The 12,182-nt window shown below is 48.6% G+C and overlaps 2 non-coding genes across 2 annotated transcripts; both read left to right on the forward strand.

Moving 5' to 3' along the window:
• The first annotated feature begins 3,267 nt into the window (after nt 1-3,267).
• trnas-gcu lies at nt 3,268-3,349 on the forward strand. The gene has a single exon. It is a non-coding gene; the product is annotated as a tRNA-Ser (tRNA).
• Nucleotides 3,350-4,331: 982 nt separating this feature from the next.
• On the forward strand, nt 4,332-4,413 carry trnas-gcu. The gene has a single exon. It is a non-coding gene; the product is annotated as a tRNA-Ser (tRNA).
• Nucleotides 4,414-12,182: the final 7,769 nt, after the last annotated feature.

Below are 12,182 nucleotides of genomic sequence, written 5' to 3' on the forward strand. Positions count from 1 at the left end.
ATTATTATATATATATATATATTTATATATTTATATATGTATATATAAATATTTTTATATATAATTTTTATATATTTTTTATATAAAATTATATATATATAAAATATATTTTTTGTTTTTTTTTTACGGTTTAGGTACACCCCGAAGGCTAAAAAAGAAAGCGATGGGTATTTTAGGACCTTGGAGAAACACCCCGGAAGGGGGCCGTGGTTTTTTGGTTTTTTTTTTCCCCCCCCCCCTGGGGCAGCGGCGGCTGGGAAAGGGACTGGGGCCCCAATTTGCCATTAATTTGGTTCAATACAAACCATTGTTAAAAGATGGCCCTGTGTCACTGTGAAAAGATTTTTTAATTGTAAAAATTAATTTTATTACATTTCCTATTGCCCTTTTAAATTGGGTTTTTTTGATTTTAAATTTTGTTTACAGCCCCGATCTGTCATTCCTTTTCTCCCCCAGAAATTTAATGATCATGGCCCAAACAGCCCAGGCCCGGAAGCAAAAAGGGGGCCGTGGGGTGTTTTTTGCCCCAGGGCTCGCCAAAAAGTTTGAGAGTCACGCAACAGGCCAAAGGACACAAAAAAGGGAAAAAATGGCCCGGTTCCTTTAGTCCCAAAAGTAAGGTATAAGGCCATATAAAGCAGTTGCTGGAGGACAGCAGGGTTGGGCCCGGGGGCCCACAAACGGGTTTTGGTGCCGGTTAAAAACACCACAGTCTTCTTCATTTTGGTTTGTGTTATTTCAGTTAACCCCTCCCACACAGAAAAATAGTAGATCAAGATTTAACCTTTTTAAAAAAAAAATTTCGTACCTGCATGTAATAACCCTTTGGAAAAGGGGTATATTTTATAATAGATGTATAAAAAAATAAATGTTTGTTTTGGAGGTGCTTAGGAGGGATAAGGGGGAAGGACAGGGACAGGGTGCTGCCAAGGGGAACTGTTTTCCCAAAAAAAGTTTTCACCTGGCCCCAAAGGGGCCTCTCCCTGCAAAATAAGAACTTCCCGGGAGCCCCGTTTCAAAAAACGGACAGGGAAAAAAAAGGAATTCGAGGACCTTTAAAACCGGGGGGGGGAAGCTTTTCCCGTCAGGGGACTCTGGCGGCAAAACAAACCCGTGCGTACCTCCCTTTCCACCTCCCCAGTTTTCCCCCCCCCGTTTTGGCCAGCTCCCCAATTGCCCCCAAGTCCTCCATTTTTCAGTTTCCATTTCCAATGCCCCTCTGTTTTATTGGGGGGTTCATTCAGGCCGGGGTTATGCTTTTCCCCCAACCCGCCCGCAAATCCCTCCTCCTCCACATGACCTCCATTTCCTGATGCTTCCTGGCAGCATTTTCCCCCAGGGGAGGTTCCCCCCCAGCCCAAAACAACGTTTTCCCGGAGGGTAAATAAAGCTGCACAGGAAGATGAGGGGCGTGTATAAAGGGGGATCCCCTCGGAAAAGGTAGGAAGGAAAAATACCACCCACAGTTTCCCAAAGGGGTGTGGCCAGGGGCAAAAACAAAAAGACTGGAACACCCAGCTGAAGGGGGGTGGTATTGGGCCTGCCTTGGATTTTCCAGGAAGACTGGAGGAAAAATTTGTAATTTTTTGTTACCTCTGTTTTTTGTTTCTCACAAAAAAAGTTTAAAACGTTTTTTTTTAAGGGTTTAAAAAACAACCCTTTTGTTTTTTTGAAATTTTTTTAATTCCCCGTGGGGTTACCTATTGAAATTTAATTGTTAAAAATAAAGCCCTAATTATTCTCCCTTTATAAAATTTTTATTTTAAAAAAAAATTTGCTTTGAATGCTTTGCGTGATTTTTCACAGGGTTATTACTACGTGGGTTTATAGGGCCAAAAACAGTTCCTTTTTTTTTAAGAAATTAAATAACCCAGGAATTTCTGCCCCCCGGGGTCCCCCCCTACCCCTTTGGAATGCCCTTTTAAGGATGCCCCCGCGGTTTTGCCCAAGCCAAGGTTAAAAATCCCGCAAGAAACCCTAAAAATTAATGTGATGATAAAAACCTGAAATTTAAATGCAGAAAAAGACAGTTTAAAAAAGTTGGGAAAGGGAAAAAAAGGGGATAGAAATTGATTTTAGTGCATGTTTCCCTTTTCTTTTCTCTCCCCTTTTCCCCCCCTCTTTCCCCCCTTTTTTTCCTTCTTTCCCCCCCGGGGGGCAGTCCCCCTTTTTCCCCCTTTTTTCCCAGGGGGTTAAGGCGATGGATGGCCCAATCCCCTTGTGCTCAGCACGATGGGTTCGAATCCCCCTCCCTTTTCGAAAATTTGCTCTTCTTTGAGTTGTTTGGGGAGATGAGAGTTTCTTTTCACAAAATGTTGTATACACTAAAAATTTTAAAATTTTTTTTACTTTTAAAAGCGGTCATCCATTAGTGTCTTGGCAAATAGTTTTGCTGTTTTTTTTAACTAAATTTTTTAGATTGCAGTTTGGGAAATAGTCTTCCCCCGTTTTTCCCCCGGGAAATTTTTTCCCGTGGTTTGCCATTCAAAATTGGCCTTCCCCAGTTTAAATGGGCCCGAAAAAATGGAAATTTCCCTTTGATCTTCCCCGCAAAAAACCCCCCAAAATTAAACCATGGTCTTTTTTCACCCCCGGCCCTTTCATACTTTTTTTCCTGAATAGGGCCCTTTTAAAGGGAAATTTCAGGGTCTGACCCGGAGATTTTTGCCTCTTATAGTTGTTAATGTCCAAAAATTTTAAAAACAGAAAAAAAAGAGTGGGGAAATTTTGAATGGTACTACTGTATTTAAAAAAAATGCGGCCAGAGTTTCTCTTAATTTTTCTGTGAAAAAAACCTCAGTCCCTCCCGGTAAAGGTCAAGCTGGAAAAAGTTCAACGTAGGCAACTGGACATGCATTTGGCTTCTCATCCAAGAGGCCTTGTATGAAGTATGTAGGAGTCAATCTGCCATTATCAAAGGTCTGAGAAAGGGGACATAATGTGTTGAAATGTCATTTCTGTTACTATGAGTTCTATAGAGTGGAAATGAGCTCAAGGAGCCACTGAGTGTTGACCTAGCAAGAGAGACATTTGGAAACCCTTATGATATGACTTTAAAGGGTGCCAAATGGAGAATGCAGGCATCGGTCCCGCTACCTCTTGCACGCTAAGCAAGCGCTCTACCGTTTGAGCTAATTCCCCAGGTTCTTCCATGTGAAGACAGCTGTCATCCTGATTGATTCTCTCAAAATATTTAGGCCACAGCATGGATCGAGTGATCCATTAACAGTCCACAATTTTATTTCCCGTCTAGAACATGTAATCAGGGACAAGGTGGCTGAGAGGTTAAGGCGATGGACTGCTAATCCATTGTGCTCTGCACGCATGGGTTCGAATCCCATCCTTGTCGAAAATATGCTCTTCTAGAGTTGCTGTGAGCATGAGACATACTCTATCACACAAATGGTTTAATATACACTACAACTTTATGTTACCTTTAATGCAGTCATCCATTAGTGTCTTGACAAATAAGTTATGCTGTTTTCTTTAACTATCTTGTAAGATTGCAGTGGAACTCAGTCTTCCACCGTAGTCTCCCTGGTACAATTATACAGTAGTAGCCATTCAAAATGGCCCTTCCCAGTCAAATGCCAGCAGAATGGCATTCCACTTCCCTGCATCTCCCAGCAAAATCCCCTCCAAATGCAAGCCACTGGTCTTCTCACGGGCTTACATACTTTTTTACTCTGACTCCAGCCTTTCACTGAATTACAGGGTCTGACCAGGAGATGTTGCCTCTCTATAGTTGTTAATGTTCACAAATAATGACAGAAAGAATACAGTGGGGAAATTTCGAATGGCTACTACTGTATTTCAAAATATGACGGCCAGAGTACTCTTCAATCTATCTGTGAAGATCCTTAGTCATCCAGGTCATGGTCAAGCTAGAAAAAGTTCAATCTAGGCAACTGGACGTTACATTTTGCCTCTCATCCAAGAGGCCTTGTATGAAGCATATAGGAGTCAATCTGCCATTAACAAAGAACTGAGAGAGGGGACATAATGTGTTGAAATGTCATTTCTGTTACTATGAGTTCTATAGAGTGGAAATGAGCTCAAGGAGCCACTGAGTGTTGACCTAGCAAGAGAGACATTTGGAAACCCTTATGATATGACTTTAAAGGGTGCCAAATGGAGAATGCAGGCATCGGTCCCGCTACCTCTTGCACGCTAAGCAAGCGCTCTACCGTTTGAGCGAATTTCCCAGGTTCTTCCATGTGAAGACAGCTGTCATCCTGATTGATTCTCTCAAAATATTTAGGCCACAGCATGGATCGAGTGATCCATTAACAGTCCACAATTTTATTTCCCGTCTAGAACATGTAATCAGGGACAAGGTGGCCGAGAGGTTAAGGCGATGGACTGCTAATCCATTGTGCTCCGCACGCATGGGTTCGAATCCCATCCTTGTCGAAAATATGCTCTTCTAGAGTTGCTGTGAGCATGAGACATACTCTATCACACAATTGGTTTAATATGCACTAAAAACTGTACAACTTTATGTTACCTTTAATGCGGTCATCCATTAGTATCTTGGCAAATAAGTTATGCTGTTTGCTTTAACTATCTTTTTAGATTGCAGTGGAACTCAGTCTTCCACCATAGTCTCCACTGAGTGTTGACTTAGCAAGAGAGACATACATAAACTAGGGGTGTAAATAATAATCGTTTTGTATCGATGCATCAATCCAAAAGCCGACGATCCGATGCATCGACACGTCCGCAAGATAATCGATTCATGTTTTTTTTTCCCTCTGGTCTATTTTTATCCATTTGCTCCTGGGCGTAATTCTCCCTCCCGTGCTGCGGTGGCGCTAAACCTATTTTGCCCTCCTACCGCGCTTCCTGGTTATACTCTTAGAGCAGTTTGTTGCAACAAGCTTCACACAGACATTTTAAATTATGCTCAGTATTGAAGCGTGGTCTGAGCTACACGCTGTGGGTCTAGATGCGGCCGAGGCGGTGAGGAAGTGGGGACGAGTTTAGTCCGACGACGAAGGGACATGAGGGCAAAAAGAGCGGAGATTCAGCTGGAAAAAGGGTCCCAGCGGTCTCGCACACCTCGCTCTTCTAGCGGGTCAAACTTCACGAGTTGTTTTCCGCAATTTCGGTCATAAAAACAAAACAAGCCTCCTTTCTGCTGCACTGTTTGCTGTCAGCTACAATCTGGGAGAGGAGCAGCGGAGCGTCTCTCAAGGGGGCGGTGACGTCAACACTCTGAAGCCTTCTTCTTCTTCTTTTTTTTAATGGCGGTTGGCAAACAACTTATAGGTGCATTACCGCCACCTTCCAGAATGGAGTATGGACCAGACAAACTATTATATTCTCCCTAAAATACCCGTTCTTCTTAGAAAATTAAAAATACTACCAAAAACTACATCCCCAGATGACCTTTGAAACAATTCCCTTATATGTAGTTTATTTTTATTCCTGTCTAACTCTCTAAGCAACATCTCTCTTTCCTGAGTATATTTATTACATTCTAAAAAAATATGTTGGACAGTTTCTCTGGAGCCGAGGTATTGCATTGAACTCATTACACTGATATTGTGCAGTATTTTTGCAGTATTGTTTGATGCAACTTTTCTACTTCTGTTATTTGCTGTTGTTTCTAAAGAAAATGCATAATGATATTACAGCTTTCATTGATTTATTTCAAACTTTAAACTTTGTTTAGCCTGCAAGGTGTAAAAAAATAAATAAATAAATAACTGATTAATCGATTAATCGAATCGAATCGAATCGTGGTGTATTCTTGAGTATCGAAAATAATCGAATCGTTGGGTCAGGAAATCGATACTGAATCGAATCGCCATGATGGATGTGATTTACACCCCTAACATAAACCCTTATGATATGACTTTAAAGGCTGCCAAAAGGAGAATCCAGGCATCAATCCCACTACTTCCTGCACGCTAAGCAAGCGTTCTGCCATTTGAGCTAATTCGCAATGTTCTTCCATCTGAAGATAGCTGTCATCCTGATTGATTCTCTAAAAATGTTTATGCCACAGAGTGGATTGAGTGATCTGTTAAGTGTCCACGAATTTATTTCTGTCTAGAAGCAGCAATCAAAGACAAGGTGGCCGTACACGCCGGTTACTGGACTGCCTCTGAGGTCCTCACACATTACAAAAGGTTCAAACAAAGTCCGAACAAGTTCCAAACCAGCTTCAAAAGTTGTTCGAACAAGGTCCGAACACATTCCTAACGAGATCATAGTTTCAATAGAGGACCAATCAATTTTGTCGGAACGGTTCACGTGACTTTAGAGGACAGAGGACCAATCACCAGTTTTACAGTAACATCGGGTATCGTTGGTAAAGCATCAAAAACAGAACGTGTAAAACTTCTTGTGAAAATTTGATTAATACTCATAAAAACACCACCATAAATTTTTTTAAATTTTTTTTTTTATAAACGATTTAATTTCCTGTCGCCAACAGCACGATATTTAACCGTTATTCAAACTTTCTTACATGCTTGCACTGTGTGGCTATGGTGTGCATATACGTAATATTAGACTTAGACAAACTTTATTTTATTTTATATGAACAGATTGTATGCAAAACGAAATTCTGTTGCATACAACTTGCAACAGTGTAATGAATAGGTTGCCACTGTGTAATGAACAGCTTGCAAAAGTAAAAGAGTAAAATGAACATTATTATTTATAAAATGCAGCAGTGATCAGAATGTAAACAGTTTAGGCGAGAAATAAAACATTTAAAAAAAGGGCATTAATATTAAAAATGTTCAGTCCAGTGCAAAATGAATATGGTGCAAAATGCAGCAGAACATTGAGTTGCATTCTATTAAAAAGTATTATAAAAATTCTGCAGTTTGGTATTGCAAAATAATGTTGCATATCAGACCAATTATAACTTAATTATTTGTCTATTTGCTGTATAAACTTTGCTGTCTGTCATCTGTCTGTCAGTATACACACATAGCTTAGCTCCACATTAACCTGTTTTATATTTGATGTTTGCAGATGACTAAGCCAGATAGCTACTGGAGGGACATCTGCTCGAAATATTCCCAGGGCCAATTCCACTTCTCAACTGGCAAATGTATGGAAGCCCGTTTCCGCCACTCTGTTAAAAAAAAAAAAAAAAAAAAAATATCTCAATATAATGAGATAGTATCTCATTATAATGAGATAGTAACTCAATACAATGAGATAGTATCTCATTATAATGAGTTACTATCTCATTATAATGAGATAGTAACTCAATATAATGAGATAGTATCTCATTATATTGAGATAGTTTTTTTTTAATTTTTTAGCACTTTTTTAAGTTAAAATTGAGTATTTTTTGTCAATAGCTCCCAGGTCATGTGACCTATTGACCCAAAATCAGTGTTAAATTGTTCTACTAGTCTCTGTAGATGGGGCACACTTATTTGTTTTTCGTTTTAACTCTTTTTTTATTTTTTAGCAATTTTTTTGTCATGGTCTTAGTTCTGCTGTTCTTTACTTTGCTCCTTGTTTTCTAGATTTATTGGTTTAATTCCAGTTTTGTTGTATTTCTAGATTTATATTAGTTCTCATGTTTTCCTGTTGTCCCCTTTTGCCCTCTTGTGTGTGTGTGTGTGTGTGTGTGTATGTTCCTTTCCCCTTGGCTCCCTCGTTGTCTCCTCTCACACCTGTTCCTTGTCTGCTCGTTAGCCCTCCCTTTGTCTCTCTCTCCTATATATGCTCTCCCTCTGCTCTCACTCTTTGTTGGTTCCTTGTCTTTGCTGTCCTCCCGTGCTGTTGTCCACATTCCTCGTCTCTCCCTGGCTCCTCGTGTTCGGTTTCCCCCAGATGTCTCCATAGTTCTGGTTTGCTTTGATTATTAGTTGGATTTTTGCATTCCTGCCTTTGTTACTGTTTTTGCCCCCATTAAACTTCCCAAGAGTTGTCCTCAGCCTCTGCCTCTGCATTTGGGTCCAAACCACAACTAAACCCTGACAATAGGAACCAACCACAATGGACCCAGCAGAGCCCAGTCTGGACACCCTAAGGGACTTTTTCCTCAATCTAGGCAATACTCTGGACTCAATATCCAACCTTACACCGCCTTGGAAGAGGGTGAGTGCAACCAGCCAACTTAAACAGATTCTCCTCTCAAACTCCACACTCATTTCTCCCCCAGTACTATCTGAACTGTTTGAAGAGTTGGAGTGGAACCACCAAGCAGCCAGCGCCCAGCTCTTCAGCAGACCTCCACCACCCAAACCATCTCTTCATCTCCTCCCTACCCTGCTGTCAATCGCCTCCGGTCCAGTTCCACCATCTTCACCAGCTGTTGGTCCCCCCATGCCGTCTGCCTCCTCCAGGCGTAAGCGCAGCCGGGGGAGGAAATCCACTCCATCTCCGGCGGGTCAGCCTGACGCCTCCATTCCCTCTCCGGCGGGTCAGCCTGACGCCTCCACTCCCTCTCCGGCGGGTCAGCCTGACGCCTCCACTCCCTCTCCGGCGGGTCAGCCTGACGCCTCCACTCCCTCTCCGGCGGGTCAGCCTGACGCCTCTACTCCCTCTCCGGCGGGTCAGCCTGACGCCTCTACTCCCTCTCCGGCGGGTCAGCCTGACGCCTCTACTCCCTCTCCGGCGGGTCAGCCTGACGCCTCCACTCCCTCTCCGGCGGGTCAGCCTGACGCCTCCACTCCCTCTCCGGCGGGTCAGCCTGACGCCTCCACTCCCTCTCCGGCGGGTCAGCCTGACGCCTCCACTCCCTCTCCGGCGGGTCAGCCTGACGCCTCCACTCCCTCTCCGGCGGGTCAGCCTGACGCCTCCACTCCCTCTCCGGCGGGTCAGCCTGACGCCTCCACTCCCTCTCCGGCGGGTCAGCCTGACGCCTCCACTCCCTCTCCGGCGGGTCAGCCTGACGCCTGCTTCAATCCCACTCTTCTTCAGGTCAGTTTCCCCTATGGCCTTGGCCGTCACCTCCATGACCAACAGCTAGCCCCATCCTTAAAGAAACTCATTATTACACCCCCTACAGTCAGTGCTCCCCATATTGAGGAGTCTCAATTATGGACCTTCTTTTTTGGGGGGGAAGGAAACTATTCCCTTTCCTTCCACCCCCCATCATTCCCTGTCAGCCAACACATCCCCAAACCCTTTAACGGGGGGTTTTCCCTACTCCCGAGCCCAGTAAAAGGGGCCGGGGTTTTCCCCAGCTCCAGACCCCCTATGGGCCAAGGGTTCCCTACTCCAAAAATGCCCAGTTTGTGGCCAGATTTTTTCCCCCCCAGCTCCCAGTGCCCAATAGGTTTTGGGCCCCGAATTCCCCAGCCCCCAGTGCCCCTAAGGGCCCGAATTTTCCCCAGCCCAGTGGCCCCGTTTGGGGCCGGATTCCCTTTCCCAGTGCCCAGTAGAGGGCCAATTCCCCAGCCCAGTGCCCTTAAAAGGGCCAGGGTTTCCCCCAGCTCCAGTGCCCCTAGGGGGGGCCAGATTCCCCAACTCCCGTGCCCAGGAGAGGGGCCCGATTCCCCAACTTTCCCGGTTTCCCCGTAGAGGGGCCAAAATTCCCCAGCTCCAAAACCCAGTAGAGGGCCCCGTTTTTCCCCTTAGAGGGCCATTTCCCCAGCTCCAGAGCCCCTTAGAGGGCCATTTTTTCCCTACTCCAGAGCCCAAATTTAAGGGGCCCTTTCCCTAGCTCCCCGGCCCCATAGGGGCCAGTTTCCCTACTCCAAGCCCCTTTGGGGGGCCCGTTTCCCCAAACTCCAGTTTCCCCAATGGGCCCGTGCCCATTAGGGGGGCAGCTTCCCCCTTTCCAATTAGCGGGGGAGCTTCCCCAAAAAAAATTTTAAAAATTAAAAAAGGGGGCAGCTTCCCCCGTGCCCGGGGCCCATTAGCGGGGCAGCTTCCCCAGTGCCCAGCCCATTTGGGGGGGCACTTTTCCCCCGGCCTGAGCCCCCTTAGGGGGGCAGCTTTCCCCCGTGCCTGGGGCCCATTAGCGGGCCCCCGCTTTTCCCCGGGGCCCCTTAGCGGGGGCAGTTCCCCCGTGCCTGGCCCCCTTTGGGGCCGTTTTGCCCCGCCAAGACCCTGAGCCCCCTTAGCGGGGCCCTTTAGGGGTAGCGCCAGAGACTCCTTTAGCCCATTAGCGGGCCGTTTAGCCTAGCGCCAGAACCTCCCGAGGGCCCATTTGGGGCCCCGTTTAGCCTAGCGCCGAGACCTTTCCCGTGGCCTTAGCGGGCCGTTTAAAACCCAGCGCCCGGGGCCCCCGAGCCCGCTCAGGGGTCATCCCGATATCCCTGACCCCACAAAAGGGAAAAGGCTCTCAAAATAAAACTTTAGCGGGGGCTCCCAAGCCTCCCCCGCCCCCTCAGCGGGCGCTCCAAGCCTCCAGGCCCCTCAGCGGGTGTTCCCAAACCTCCCCCGGCCCCCCCAGCGGGGCCCCCAAGCCTCCACGGGCCCCTCCGGGGCCCTCCAAAACCCTCCCGGCCCCTCAGGGGCCCTCCCAAACCCCCCAAAAGGCCCCTCCCGGGGGGCCCCCAAGCCTCCACGGCCCCTCAAACGGGGGCCCCCAAGCCCCACGGCCCCTTTAGCGGGGACTCCAAGCCTCCTCTGGGCTGTTCCCGTGCCGCAGTCGGCGGCCCCCTCTGGGCTGTTCCCGAGGGTGTTTCCCCCGGGCCCCAAATCGGCGGCCCCCGGGGGCTGTTCCCGTTTCCGCCCGTCGGCGGGCCCCCCCTGAAAACCCGTTCCCCCTGCCCCCAGTCGGCGGCCCCCCCCTTTAGGGTGTTTCCCCCTGCCGCGGTCGGCGGCCCCCAAGGTTCCTGCAGTGCGTCTGAGACGGGGGCCCCCAAGGTTCCTGCAAACTGCGTCTGAGGGCGGCGTCCCCCCAAAGGGCCTGCAAACTGCGTTTGAGACGGCGTCCCCCCAAAGGTTTTCCGCCCTGCGTCTGGGGACGGGGTCCCCCCCAAAGGTTTTCCGGGAAGCTGCGTCTGAGACGGCGTCCCCCCCAAAGGGTTCCCCCGGGAGCTTTCGTCTGGACGGCGTCCCCCAAGGGTTCCCGGGGCCCGGTCCCGAGACGGGTTTTCCCCCCAAGGTTTGGCCCGCTGCGTCTGGGGACGGGGTCCCCCAAAGGGTTTGGCAACCGCTGGTCTGAGACGGGGTCCCCCAAGGTTCCCGGGAGGGTCGTCCGGACCCGGGGGTTTCCCCCCGGTTCCGGCAGCTGCCGGTCGGGGAACCCCGGGTCCCCCAAAAATTCCGGGAAACTGCGCTGAGACGGCGTCGCCGGTGTTTCCCCCAGAGGCCCTCCCCCGCCCCCAGAGGCCCTCCCCCGTTTAGGAAAAACGGCGTGCCGCCGGCGACCTCCCCGGGGGCCCCCCTCCTTCAGGAACGGCGTGCCGCCGGCGACCTCCTGGGGCCCCCTCCTTCAGAACGGCGGGCGCCCCCCCGGGACCTCCTGGGGCCCCCCTCCCTTTAGAGACGCGTCGCCCCCCGGCGACCCCCTGGGGCCCCCCCCCCCCCCTTTCCCCCCTTTAAAAGACCCGTCCCCCGCCGGCGCCCCTGGGGCCCTCCCCCTTCAGAGACGGGGTCGCCCCCGCCCCCCTCCAGAAGCCTCCTTCGTCAGAGACGGCGTCGCCCCTCCTCCTGAGCTTCTGCCTCGCCTTTCCCGGCCCCACGGCCCGGCCCCCCCAAAAGACTCTTCCCGGCCCCCCGGCCCCACGGGGCCCCCCCCAAAAGACTCTTCCTGGCCTCCGGGGGACCCGGCCGCCCTTCCCGAGACTTTTTTTGCCCTCGCCCACCTTGGGTGGGTTGTTTTTGGTTTTGTTTGGACTCCCGCGTTTGGTTTTTTTATTTCGTGCCCCCTTCCGGTTCCCCCTCCGCCTACCCAGGGGGGGTTGTTTTTTGTTTCTGGGCATTTTTGGGCGCTGGGAAACCCCCCTTAATGGGGGGGACTGTCATGGCCCTTTGTTCTGCGTTCCCTTTTCTTTTTCCCCCTTTTTTTCCCAATTATTGGGGTTTTAAATTTCCCGTTTTTTTTTGGATTTTTAGATTTTTAAAATTTGTTCTCATGTTTTCCTGTTGTCCCCCTTTTTCCCTTTTGTGTGTTGGTTTTGTGTGTGTGTGTGTATGTTCCTTTCCCCTTTGGGTCCCTCCCTTTTCTCCCCCTCAACCTGTTTCCCTTTTCTGCCCGTTAGCCTCCCTTTGCCCCTTCTTTCCCATATAAAGCTCTCCCTCTTCTT

This window comes from Cyprinodon tularosa, unplaced genomic scaffold (genome assembly GCF_016077235.1).
Source record: "Cyprinodon tularosa strain WSP-4 unplaced genomic scaffold, ASM1607723v1 ctg1895, whole genome shotgun sequence".
NCBI lineage: Eukaryota > Metazoa > Chordata > Actinopteri > Cyprinodontiformes > Cyprinodontidae > Cyprinodon > Cyprinodon tularosa.